Below are 13,661 nucleotides of genomic sequence, written 5' to 3'. Positions count from 1 at the left end.
TTATATGCATTTTAATTTAAACAATTTTGAAAAGCCGATTTTTCGCTAATTTTTTGGGAAAAAAGAACTTTTTTCTTTTTAAGTTATCGCAAAAAATTTCTAAGACGATGTATAAGGAATTTATACTTTCTGAAAGCTAAGTTTTCATAAAATATTTTTAATGAAAAAAAATTAAAAATTTCTGTTACCGAGGGGACCAGGTCCATTCAAAAAACACCTATTTTAGTATGTAAAATTAAATTTTAGGCCAAAAATTCTCATTCGATATCAAAATATAATATATATTTTGGATTCCGATAACTCCGACCCTGGTATGGATATTATAGCCAAAAAAATAAAAATTTTCATTTTTGTGATTTTTCAACACTTTTTTGGGAATTACGGGATTGGTGATAATAAATTTCAAAATTCGTTTTTATTTTTCCATTTTAAATAGAAAATTTTACATAACTGTGAAATTTCATTAAAAACTATTTATAAATAAATATTTTATTTCAATTCGAAAAATTTGTATCTATGCAAAAATTCAATAAAAAATATTTTTTGTCATATTTTTCAATAAAGTATTCCATGAATTTTTAATTGTCAAAAGTTATAAATATTTTTGAAAAATAGACAAATAGCTTGAACGAAATTATAATATATCGCATCATAAAATTTTTAATTCTATGTATAAATTTCAAAATAATCGAAAAAACCTTCTCCTGTAAAATTTGTGTTTTGTTGCTTACGATAATTTGGCGCTAAGGGCTCGATATAATAACAATTTGAAACTAGCACTTAAAGTTGTAAAAGTATTGAGTATTTGGGTACTTGCAGAGTTTTATATTTCAGTACAATATGGAAAAAACTAGTATATTTTTCAGTCTATGTCTGTAAAATATGTTTTCATTATTTTCGAAAAAACTTGAAAAACTTTGTTTCAAAATATACTAACTGAAATCTTCAGTTATAAAAAATTCTCATTTTTTTCCGAATTATTCAACGTTAAGACCCATTTTCTCAATGTCTGCTTATCGTTTTGGTAACGATATACTTCAAATTAATATAATTCTTGTATGAGAACTGTCAGTATATCGTCACGATAAAAAATAACCAGAGATTGATAAATTGGGGCTAAAGTATCCAAAAAAGGTATTGAGTAAATCAAAAGTATTCAAAAGTACCCATATTTAACAAATCTACTGGCACTTGTATAAAGATCTTCGAATTTATTCATTCAATTTAAAGTCCATAGTAGGTCTCTATGGATGTTCTCATTTCTTATGTACCAAGGTGCACCTGTCATTGTCCTAAGAATTCTCGATTGGGCCCTCTGTATAAGTTCAATACTGGAATTACTGGCCGTTCCCCACAATTGGATTCCATATGTCCAGATTGGTTTTAAAACACATTTATACAGGACTAGCTGACCCGGTGCGCTTCGCCACCCCAATTAGAATCATATTTCAGGGTTCATTATTATAGAAAATGCAAAATGTGTTCCTAATTTTAAATTTTTAGGTTTATTATTTAAAATATTCAAAAAGTACCATTGCAATAAGGAAATAGTACCATCGATTATCACTTTTAAATTCGCATTCACTAAACCATAAATTTGAATTTTAGATTTGTATATCATTTCCTATATTATCAACTAATTTTGTTTCTATAATACTTCATATTTAATAAATTATCACAAAACCGAAACCGATCGGTTTTTAATTTTTTAAAACCGAAACCGTGGTTTTGAAATTCTTCGATTTTTTGGAAACTCTAGGTCCATTATTATAGGAAATTCAAAAAAGTACCATTAGAATATATAAAAAGTACCAAAAATCCCCCACTTGTGGTTTCCGACTCACTCGGGTCCATATAAGCTTAATTTCATGGCTTTAGGTTCATTGGTGAAGAAATTACAAAAAGTACCATTTGAATAAAGAAAAAGTACCAAAAAGTCTCCCCCTAGACTTCTCACTTAGGACCATATATGTTTAATTTCATGTTTCTAAGTCCATTGTTATAGAAAATTCAAAAAAGTACCATTAGAATAAAGAAAAAGTACCAAAAAGTCTCCCCCTAGAATTCTCACTGACTTAGGACCATATATGCTTAACTTCATATTTCTATGTCCATTATTACAGAAAATTCAAAAAGTACCATTAGAATATAGAAAAAGTACCAAAAAGCAGTCACTTGTAGATTCCCGCTCACTTCGGCCAATATAAGCTTAATTTCATGTTTTTAGGTTCATTGGTGAAGAAATTACAAAAAGTACCATTCGAATAAAGAAAAAGTACCAAAAAGTCTCCCCCTAGAATTCTCACTCACTTAGGACCATATATGCTTAATTTCATGTTTCTAAGTCCATAGTTATAGAAAATTCAAAAAAGTACCATTAGAATATAGAAAAAGTACCAAAAAAAACCACGCTTGTGGTTTCCCACTCACTCGGTTTATATATAAGCTTTATTTCATGTTTCTAGGTTCATTGGTGAAGAAATAACAAAAAGTACCATTCCAATAAAGAAAAAGTACCAAAAAGTCTCCCCCTAGAATTCTCACTCACTTAGGCCCATATATGTTTAATTTCATGTTTCTAAGTCCATTGTTATAGAAAATTCAAAAAAGTACCATTAGAATATAGAAAAAGTACCAAAAAACCCACGCCTGTGGTTTCCCACTCACTCGGTTTATATATAAGCTTTATTTCTTGTTTCTAGGTTAATTGGTGAAGAAATAACAAAAAGTACCATTCCAATAAAGAAAAAGTACCAAAAAGTCTCCCCCTAGAATTCTCACTCACTTAGGACCATATATGTTTAATTTCATGTTTCTAAGTCCATTGTTATAGAAATTTCAAAAAAGTACCATTAGAAGAACAAAAAAGTACCAATAGTTCAGTTCACACATTTTGGTACCTAAATATTATCCCCTATTCCTAACACTAACTTCACTCAGATACATATCAGCTAACTTTAATGTCGATAACTGAAATAATTTAAAATGTTAAAAAAGTACCATTAGGAGAAAAATACCAATTTCCCTTTTCTTCCTTGAACACCCCTCAAGTTTGAAATTTAAAAATATTCCATTTTGCCAAAATTGTTTATGCTATAGGCATGTCTCAAAATATTAAAATCTGTGTTAATGTGCCCAAGAATAAATATGTTTTAAAAAAAGTACGAAACTGTTTACCCGGATTTGGCCCAATATACACCTTGGTACTCGAGTTCCAAATAACACCCTGTTAGTTAATTTTTGTATGAATCCAGGAACCAACGTTAAAAAAAATTATCAAAATTGGCTTAATAATTTCAATTTTCCCGATTTTATCCCCTTTTTGGTACCTTTTTTATCCCCATTGAGGTGGTACAATTTTATTCAAATAAATTTCTGTAACGTGGTGGGAGCTCATAATAAAATATTCGTATGTCTATGTCAAATTACAGAAAAACATATTTTATGAAAAAGTACCAAAAATAAACACAATTTTTATCCCTTAAGGGTTCGAATTTCCAAAAAGTACGAAACTTACATTTTTTATTTTTTGATAAGTAAAGCACACGATTTAAAATTTGATTCTATGTTTATTGGTTTAAAAGATACATAGGGTGCCAAAAAAGTACCAAAATACAGTTTTTACCCGTTTTCTCCCCTAAAAGTTTCGAATTTCGAAAAAGTACGAAACACCTGTCAGCTTATTTTTTGAATGGAGTAACATGCAATTTTAAGTTTTTTTGTATCTTTATTAGTTTTTAAGATATAAGGTTACCGAATTTACCCGTTTTTACCCTTTTTTACCCCCTAAACGTTCGAATTTCCAAAAATCCCTTCTTATCGGATCGTTTTGGGGAGGGAGGAACCCACAGTTAAAATTTCATGATTCTAGCTTCAGCCGTTTGGGCTGTACGATGATGAATCAGTCAGTCAGTCAGTCAGTCAGTCAGTCAGTCAGTCAGTAACGTTACTCTTTTATATATATAGATGACTTTATAATCAAGGCTTAATTTTGATTGGTGATTGAGTAACCAGTGAAGGCTAGAGGCTCTTAACTTCATGTGAAGTCTCTTGGCTTCTATAAGTCGTCTATCCAAGTGAATACCAAGGTATGTAACAGTATCTGTCTGTGGAATGTTTATGTTATTTAGTGTGATAGGTGGACAGTCACCCCTTCTGAGGAATTATGACAATAAATTAAACCTCTAACCCGCAAGAGTGCCTCAAGGCATGCATTACAAGACACCAATTATCTCAAAAACTAATTATAATTTTTTTTTTAATTTTTCTGTCAGCTGGTCTGTGAGTGATGTCATAATTTTAGCCGTGAAATTTTGTGTGACATTTTTATTTTTTTTAAAAGTTTTACTATCCAGCAAAAACTTTGCTTACCTAGTAAGCCAGCAAGTATAATTGGAGCAAAGCGATAACTACTTATTATTTGACTGAAACACTACTTACCGTTGTTCGAGATTTTTAAAAAATTCAGGGGTCAAGCTTACAAATGTACTTACAATCAGTTGAGAAATAAGTAGTAAATTCACAACAAGAATATGTAGCTTAAAAAAAAAACACAAAAAATATTGCCTTGTGTGGGAATCGAACAGTCACATTATTTGCTTGTGTTTGATAGTCAAGCTGCTAACTCACTGCTCCATGTACGAGTTATTTTATTGTAAGTTCACAATAGTTTTTCACATTAGTTTTAACATCAACATATAAATAAATATGATATGAACAAAAAAATTAATGGCTTTGACAGGTGGCGAACCACTAACCTCCCGTTTTCCAGTCAAACACACTAGATAGCTGTGCTAAATGCAAAAGTTCTTTACCAGCCTGCATAAAAATAAGTACTTATTCTAGTAAATAAAATAATGTGCTGGGTAACCACCACTCCTTACAAAAGAATGCATGAAATAACTAGTGGTCATTACAAAAATTCACAAAATTTTTCCTGGGTAACTTCTAATCGCCCGATCTATTCGAAATGTTTTTTATTAGTTTTTCAATATAATCATATCATAATTATTGTTTTTTACACCTAAACTGGCAACAATGCCCCAAAGGCACTCTTCATCTTTTTGCACCTGGTTGCTAAACTTAATTTGCAAATTAGTTTCTGATGACTGTTCTGAGTTTATTGGGTCCCTAAAACAAAATTATTCGACAACTTTTTAAAGTTTGCGGGTTAATTCGTATTGAATTCTTTAATCGAATGGTTAAGATATACAATTTAATTTTATTTTTTTTTTGGAAAATTTAATTAATAAAATGATAAAATCTCAGGAATTGGAAAAATTTGGGAAAATTTAAACATGAACAAAGAATTTTAATTGTGCACTTTTACTATCAACGAATTACTGTATCACTTTGTAATATAATGAGCAGCTTTTCCACGTTATCAGTCTCTCTCAAGGAACATTATAACCTATTTTTTGTGAACCACACAGCCTGAGAAGTTGAATGAGAAATAACTCAATCCGGCGATGTTAATTGACTGTCTCGTTCTTGCTATTTAAAGTAATTGCACGATTTTCTCTGGAGTTATTTAAAAGAACGGTTTTACTTCAACGTATCACAAGAAACTGATACTCTGAAAGATAAAATTCGAAGCTGCACTATTGAGGTATGCGATGCGTTTTTGCAAAATATGGTTTAAAATTGAAAGAACTTATTCTTAAATTTTCAAAATCAAATTCAATTTTATTTGATAGCTATTGCATTGAAGAATTCATTATGAATTGATTCACATCAATTCAATTAAAAAAATTAGAAAATATTTTTCTAAATATATTTTGTAAATGTTTAAAAACAAAACAAATTGAATGAGGAAAAAATATTTTCATTCAACTTGGTTTAGCTTGAATTAACAAAAATTTAACCATTTAAAGGTTGAATGAATTTTCTTATGCATTAATTCAACAATAAATGAATTTTCATTTCAAATAAAGGCCTCTGAATGACTTTGTTTTCAAAATTTAACCATTCAAATGTTGAATAAATTTTCTTATGCACTAATTCATCAATAAATGAATTAATTTCAAATTAAGGCCTCTGAATGAATTCTTAAGAATTTGTTTTGATGGGAATGATTGGGAAGGATTGAGTTGCTGACATTTTTTAATTCTGAATTAAGATTTTAGTGAATTAAACTTTAATTGAATTAATTCGAAACTCAGAAATTCAAACACAATACTCGATTACAAAACGTTTCTTTAATTCAACAAAACGGTAAAAATAAATTCAAAGAATAGATGGATTAATGGTCAAAATAAAACAACAACAACAAAAAAAGATGGTAAAAAAACCAAACACACAAAATAGAATAGATTTATATCAGTCATTATAGCAATAATGAAGCCCAGCATGAAGGCGAAAAGGGGCGAGGGAAGCATAGAAGAGGTCATTTTGACACAAGGCTTTTTGTACAAAAAAAAGCAAAAACAAAATGAAATTTAAGAAGAGGCCGAACAAAAAGATATGTAAGTTTGAGTAAGAGAGCAAAGCGTTACAAAAACAAACTGCTAAAATAATCAGTTTGTAAATGAAATATTAAGAGGAAAGGGAAGTTGGGAAAATAAAAAAAAGGATTTTAATATACGAAAAAAATAGTAGTAATTTAAGGCCGAGAAAAAAAATTCAACTGAAACCTGGTTGTTTTTGTTGTTGTGCACGTTTTACTATAACAAGAAAAACGCAACCAAAAAAAAGAAACAAAAAAAACAGAAACGAAACAAAATTAAAATGAAATTGAAGAATATAAAAAAAAGACGAAACAAAACATGATACGACATGAGCACATTTGTTATTTTGAAAATACAGGCGCGAAAATTGGAATAAATGAAGAAAAATATTTGTCTACCATACAGATTATTGCTAGCATGCGCTCAAAGCAAACTGTCCCCCCTAAAAAAAATGAAATAACCTTGAATGCTAAATCTTCAGGGAGTATTTATCGTTAAACAACAAACTTTAAATTTTTTTCAAATAATATTTTCAAAATTTAATTAAATTTCTTAATTACATTTTGGCAAAAAATAAAAAAAAAAATAGTTTTTGTTAAGTAAAAATAAATTTCTAAAAATTATACATATAAAATGGTCACATGACTTTTGTTAAGTTTTTTTTTATTTTAAAAAAAAAAAATTGAAACTGTTGCTCTCTATGTGCTGGAGAAAGCTCTCCGAGAGTTGTAATAAAGTTAGGCTGGAATATTATGACAAAATTTATGATTTGTTTGTTTTTTTTTTACTCACTCGAACTCTTTCTCTCTGTCTTTCGAACTTACATGAGTTCGTACAAGAGATTATTGTTGTTGTTGCTGTTGCTTTCGAAGTTTTTGTTGTTTTTGGTAGGAAAAACTGCAACTTCCGTTTTAAATTATTCGATATCGAATTTTTAGGCTGTAAATGTTGTTGTTGTTATTGTTTTGGTCTCTGGCCAACAAAACAAGTCGTTAAATTCAAAATGGTGGTTGCTCACCCACAAAACTTGACAAAATAACATGTAATGGCATGTCAACTCATATTAAATGAGTATCCTTAAACACAAACACACTCTCTCTCTCTCTCAAACACTCTCTTGGGCACTCTCACTGTGACACAAACTCAAACAAACACACACATAAAACTGAAAGAGAGTTAGAATTCTGGAGAAGAAAAAAAATCAGCAAAATAACAGTCGGCTTACAAAAAGCGGCACATTATAATACTACTACTAGGACGTTACTTAAATTTGGGGGTGCGCCACGCGGCCCGAAGTGTAACGGCAATGAAAAGGCTCGTCTACGCGACACGTTGCTACTACAACATAATACAACTACTACGAGAACGACGGCTACGACGACAACGCTGAGGATGATGAGGACAACAACGACGATAACGATGAGGAGGACTATGGATGTGGACTAAATATCTATATGTCTGTATATATGACATTAACGACGACAATCGTTATGCGCTACTTGCTTCTATACAAAGTGTGTGTATGTGTGTGTATGATATGTTGATGGTTACAATAAGGAATTGTGGTGTACAGAGATTTTTCGTTTTGTTCGAAAAAAAAAATTTTTTTTCTTCTTAAAACTTCACAAAAATTCTTAAAATTTTACACAAATTTTCTTTTCTTTTACTCCAACATTTTTATTTGCCCTTCACTCTTTTAAAATTGTGTTTAAATATATAATTTTTATCATTATTTATACAAATATTTATTAAATTTTCTTGTTTTAAAAAAAAAAATTTAAGGTGGATACAAAAATTCCTCCACCAAAAAAAATTCCTTTTTTTCAATATTTTTTTTTAGCTTGTTTTACATGCCAAGCATTAAAACAATTGAATTGTTAAACTTTTTGTTTTATTTTTTTAAAAATTTATTAATGAATTTGTTAAATTTATTTAAATAATTTACATTTTATTTCACATTTTCCATTATATTACACATTTGTGCAAAAGATTTCATTGCTTAGATTTTTTTTTCTCAAAACGCGTTCACAGATTTGTTTCAAATTTTTAGATTTTCTTTATGGTTGCCTTGGTTACGAAAGACATCCACATTCGAAGGGTTCACGCACTAAACTGAGACTTCGTTATTGTTTCGTTAACGTTATGTTGCTTGGTTGGTTCGATGGATGGATGGCTGGATTTACTCTTTCATGTTGGCTTCACATATTTAAACATAAAATTGTTGTGTGTTACAAATGAAAAAAAAAAAACATCCCCAAAATAGCCCCTCAAGGCTCCCCTTCCAGTGTATAGTGCATTAGTTTGTTACTCTGGCTTTGTAATGCCTCATTTTCCGGTTGTTGTCTGTGCTATTCGAACTTAAATTAGAGTTGTATTGTTGTGGAGAAGAAAAGTTGCCAGATGACAGTTTTTAACTGCAATACTTTTAGGGGTTTCAAAATAATAAATAACTCATCAAAAGAATTAATTCTTAATAAAACATTCAAAATCATATTTATAGAATTCATTAAAGATTAATTCATATGCTTAATTGCTTAGTACTTAAAACGCATTCAATTCTTTACTTTTTGTTTTAATTCTTTATAGATACTTTATTGACCTTTATAAGGTGACACGTCTTGAAGGGTCTTCCGAACTTTTACATTTTATTTTGCTAAATCACGATTGAATGCTATGGCGTTCAACAACACTTACAAATGATAAAACTGTTATATCAAAATGTCCGCCGAATGAACTATAGGTAATTTCACCCATTTTTGTGGCCAAAACTATAAGGAATCACTGAACAAGGATGAAAATGGGTATACGGAAGTTTGCTGATTTCAAATCTGATGTAAAATTTTTCAAATTCAAAATGGCGGATCCAATATGGCGGCATAAAATTTAAAATGTCTTCTGATTTACATGAAAATTGGTATATGGGGGTATTCAAGGTTGCTGATTTCAGATCTGAGGTAAAAATTTTCAAATTCAAAAGAGCGAATCCAATATGGCGGCGTAAAATTTAAAATGTCTTTTGATTTACATGAAAATAGGTATATGGGGGTATTTAAGTTTTCAATTCAAAATGGCGGATCCAATATGGCGGCGTAAAATTTAAAATGTCTTCTTATTCACATGAAAATTGGTATATGAGGGTATTCAGGTTGCTGATTTCAAATCTTATGTAAAATTTTTCAAATTCAAAATGGCGGATCCAATATTGCGGGAACTCTTCCATCTAACTGAGATATTCTTACAAAAAATTCGTAAATTTTTCCTTCACATAAGCCTATTCCTCATTCAAAACATTGCCGAATTCAACTTTAGCAACAACAAAATCGTAAACTGCAGCATTCTTCTCCACTTTCCTTTGTTCATGCAACCAAACTTCCGCAAGTTCGCTATTTTGCAAGCGAAGGCTGCCTACGTTTTGAGTTGATTTAAAGTATATCGTGAAATATTTGTCCCTAGTCTCCATACAAGGTCCCTCTCAGAAAATTACTTGAACATTCATAATTTTATATGAACCTAAATATTTCTTCCAACTTTTGTGATGATCGGTCCATAATTGATCCTATTTATCAATAAATAATTTATACGAGGGTGGGTCAAAACGTCCAGGCCTTTATGAATGAAACACAGGTTTTTGGATTACAAATTATAGTCTCCGTTGCACTTTGCCCAACGTTTCTCCAATTTGTGTATCCCTTCCAAAAAATAAGATTTGTTGACGAGGTCATCATCAAAATAGGTATTTTTTTCGTTGGATTCAAATCTCTTTCCGCCAAGAAATAGTCACCCGAGTCTAAATCCGGAAAATAGTGCAGAAGAGAGAGCTTTTCATGGATTCATGCAATGGAAACTGTACGTTTTTGTGCAATCGATTGCGAGCAAATGCAGCATCTTGCTGAAATCTTTCTCATACCAAGCGATCATTCATAATTGAAACCACTGAGCCATGTGAGATGCCTACGGCTTCCACAATATAAAAGTTTTAAATTCAGAAGTATTTAAGGGAGGACACAACATTTTTCGACAAGGCATTGGACCTTACCCGTTTCAAATTTGTTCCCAGGTTGAATATCCTTTGTACAAGGACGATTTTTATGTTATATCCTGCATTGATAAGAAACTTATTTCTAGAAAAAATCTATTATTTACTTTTGGAGAACTTTAAATTGTTTATGGCCACGTGTATATCAAATATTATCGAATTCAGAAGAGTAAAGGTTCAAAAATCCATTTTTATATACATTTTTCGTTTCCTCCTTTAACATTCAAAAGTTAAATGAATTTTATTATGAACTAGCTGAACCCGGTCCGCGTTGCTGGCCTTTAGAACGCCCCTTCGCCCACAGACCGAAAATCAAAAATCTGACCAGAAATATAAGTGATCACATATCGAGAATAGCCGCTAGGCTATTCTGAAGATTCCCTGAAAATTTCATCAAAATCGGTCCAGCCGTTTTTGAGTTCATTCGGAACATACATACATATCCACATACATACAAACATCAATTTTTATATAAAGAAGAAGAATGACTAGCTGACCCGACAGACGTTGTCCTGTTCAAATTAAAAAAATGCTTGTGTTAGATTTTTGAATTTGTGAGAAGCGGTTTGAAATGGGTAAAAATAGTTAAAAAGAAAAAAAACGTATTGTTGAATGATAATTTTTATTCATATAGGTTTGGTTTATATTTGATTTTAAAATATGTATGTATGTAATCTTATGGTCATAGAATAAAATATACAAAGAAGCGTTACTGGGAGCCAAGAACCTAAGTCTGTTGTCAAAAAACTAAAAATGATCACAGATCGAGCTCCTTTTCTTGATTAAACGCTTATTGGCCAAGTTATTAGCGAATTTAGATATTTTGAATTTTTATATAAAAACCTATTTTTTTTCTGAAATATGAGTGAACACAGATCGAGCTCCTTTTCTTCATTAAACGCTTATTGGCTAAGTTATTAGCGAATCTATTTATTGTGTTTTTATATAAAAAAAATATGAGTGATCACAGATCGAGCTCCTTTTCTTGATTTAACGCTTATTAGCCAGGTTATTAGCGAATTTATTTATTGTGAGTTTTTATACAAAAAAATCGATTTTTAGCCAGAAATATAAGTGATCACAGATCGAGCTCTTTTTATTGGCCAAGTTATTGACGAATTTAGATATTGTTAGTTTTTATATAAAAATATTGATTTTTGGCCAGAAATATGAGTGATCACAGTTCGAGCTCCTTTTCTTGATTAAACGCCTATTGACCAAGTTATTAGCGAATTTAGATATTTTGAGTTTTTATAAAAAAATCGATTTTTCTTGTATGTTTTATGGGGAAAGGTTTTATAAAATAAATTACTAATATATTTGAATTCTGAATTACGATTTAGTAAATTTTGCTTAAATTTAATTTGAAGGTCTGCAGTCTGTCTGTAGAAGGCTCTAATGAGAAGGACCTAAGGTAATGAAATTTCCCCAAATGTTCTCTGCTGATCCTAAACTGCTGATATAAACATTTAGAACGAAATGTGTGTACATCCGCCGTTTAAAAACAATTAAAACATGGCCTAAACGAAGAGACCTAGAAAATTTGGCGCACATAGTTCTTGCTGTATAACCTTAAAAACTAAAAAAATTATAATATGGTGATTTTCCATGAAGAAAAATATAAAATTTGATTTAATGTAAAATTTTAACGGTTAAAGATATCATAACAAAATTGGGAACTAATTTAGATCCAAATGTCCTTAAATTAATGACATTATAATATTTGACATTTTTTATTTTCAAATACCGAAATTCCTAAAACGGGGAAAATGTGTTCCAAAAACTGAGTTTTTTTAGAAAAGTGCCTACTGTGACGCTATTTACCATGTGATAGTAAAACAACTTTCTAAGTATTTAAACAACATATAGGGTTATACAAATACGGAACTTTTTCGAGGATCGGTGCTTTGCCTTTTTAGAATTTTTTACTGAAACCTAAATATTTTTTTTAAAATTGTCCAAGTTTGGATAGGTCTGGGGGATACTGTGTCCGCTTAAGTGAGCCCAATTTTACTTAACATGCTTTTGCATTAAGTTTTCTTTCCGGAACATATAAAAATTGTATATAGTCCCAAAGAAAATTTGTTTCTACAAAAGAAAAAATATAGGGACTTTTTTAGGAAAAATCGTAAAAAATTAGGGCTATTTTACATGTTCCAACTTTGGATGCGTGTAACTTTTTACACGGATGAGATAACTGTTACCAAGTTTTTTTTATTTTATTTAGAATTTTATTGCCAATATAGCTGATATTTTGAAAAAAAAATTCGACCCTCCATAGGGCCGCCATATCTAAAAAACCAAAAAAAATCGAGCAAAATTAAAAAAAAAAAATAAACCTAAATATCTCTTCAACTGAAGGAGATAACCTACACATGTAAGCGTATTTTTTGTAGATCTTCCCAAGGACTATTTATATTTTAAATTTCAGCTCATTCGGATCATAAATGAATTTTTGGGGATTTTTTTAAAAATTTTGAGTCCCGAGGTCACCAACTTTGAGGGGGCACAAACTGGCCCGTTTTACCCCTAGGAAGCTGAACAAATGTGATTCAACTCAAAAACACCTCAGCTCTAACCATGTGGAATTTTGTAATAATATCTCCAATAGTTCCCGAGATACCGAATTATTTCCAAAAAAAAAAGTTTCTAAACCACTGTGCATTGCCGTGTGGAACTCCTTTTTTAACTCTGACGACCACATAGTTCACGATCCATCTCTTCATGTTGTTGGATAATATTGATTGCAGGACATTCTGGAAGAGAGTAGGGTAGCTGATAGTGCGAAAGGCCTTCTGCAAGTCGAGCGCCACGAAGATCGTCCTTTCAGAAGGCCTCTGCTGATTTAAGCACTTTGAGTGGTAATGTCGGTTATTGCTATGGTGTCGATGTGTATTTTGCGGAATCCATGGATTGCCCCACAATCCTTTTTTTCCAGTCACCAGGAATTATCAGGCTCCTCATTGACAGATTAAAAACCGTCTGGGTAAATCGAGTTTGATGTTTTGACAGTATTGAACTGCATTGTTGGTTTCGCGGAACTTAATCTCTGCTTGGTTTAAGTTGGAGTATGTTGGAAGATCATTGAAGAAGCGATAGGTGAAAAATCTGAAGCAAAAAATCTGAGAACAAAAATATGGCATCATTTAATTTAATCACACCCCAATTTGGGCTCTTGA

Source organism: Calliphora vicina, chromosome 2 (assembly GCF_958450345.1).
Source record: "Calliphora vicina chromosome 2, idCalVici1.1, whole genome shotgun sequence".
Taxonomy (NCBI): Eukaryota; Metazoa; Arthropoda; class Insecta; order Diptera; family Calliphoridae; genus Calliphora; species Calliphora vicina.
The sequence above is the reverse complement of the archived record's forward strand: the minus strand, read 5'-3'. Positions refer to the sequence as shown.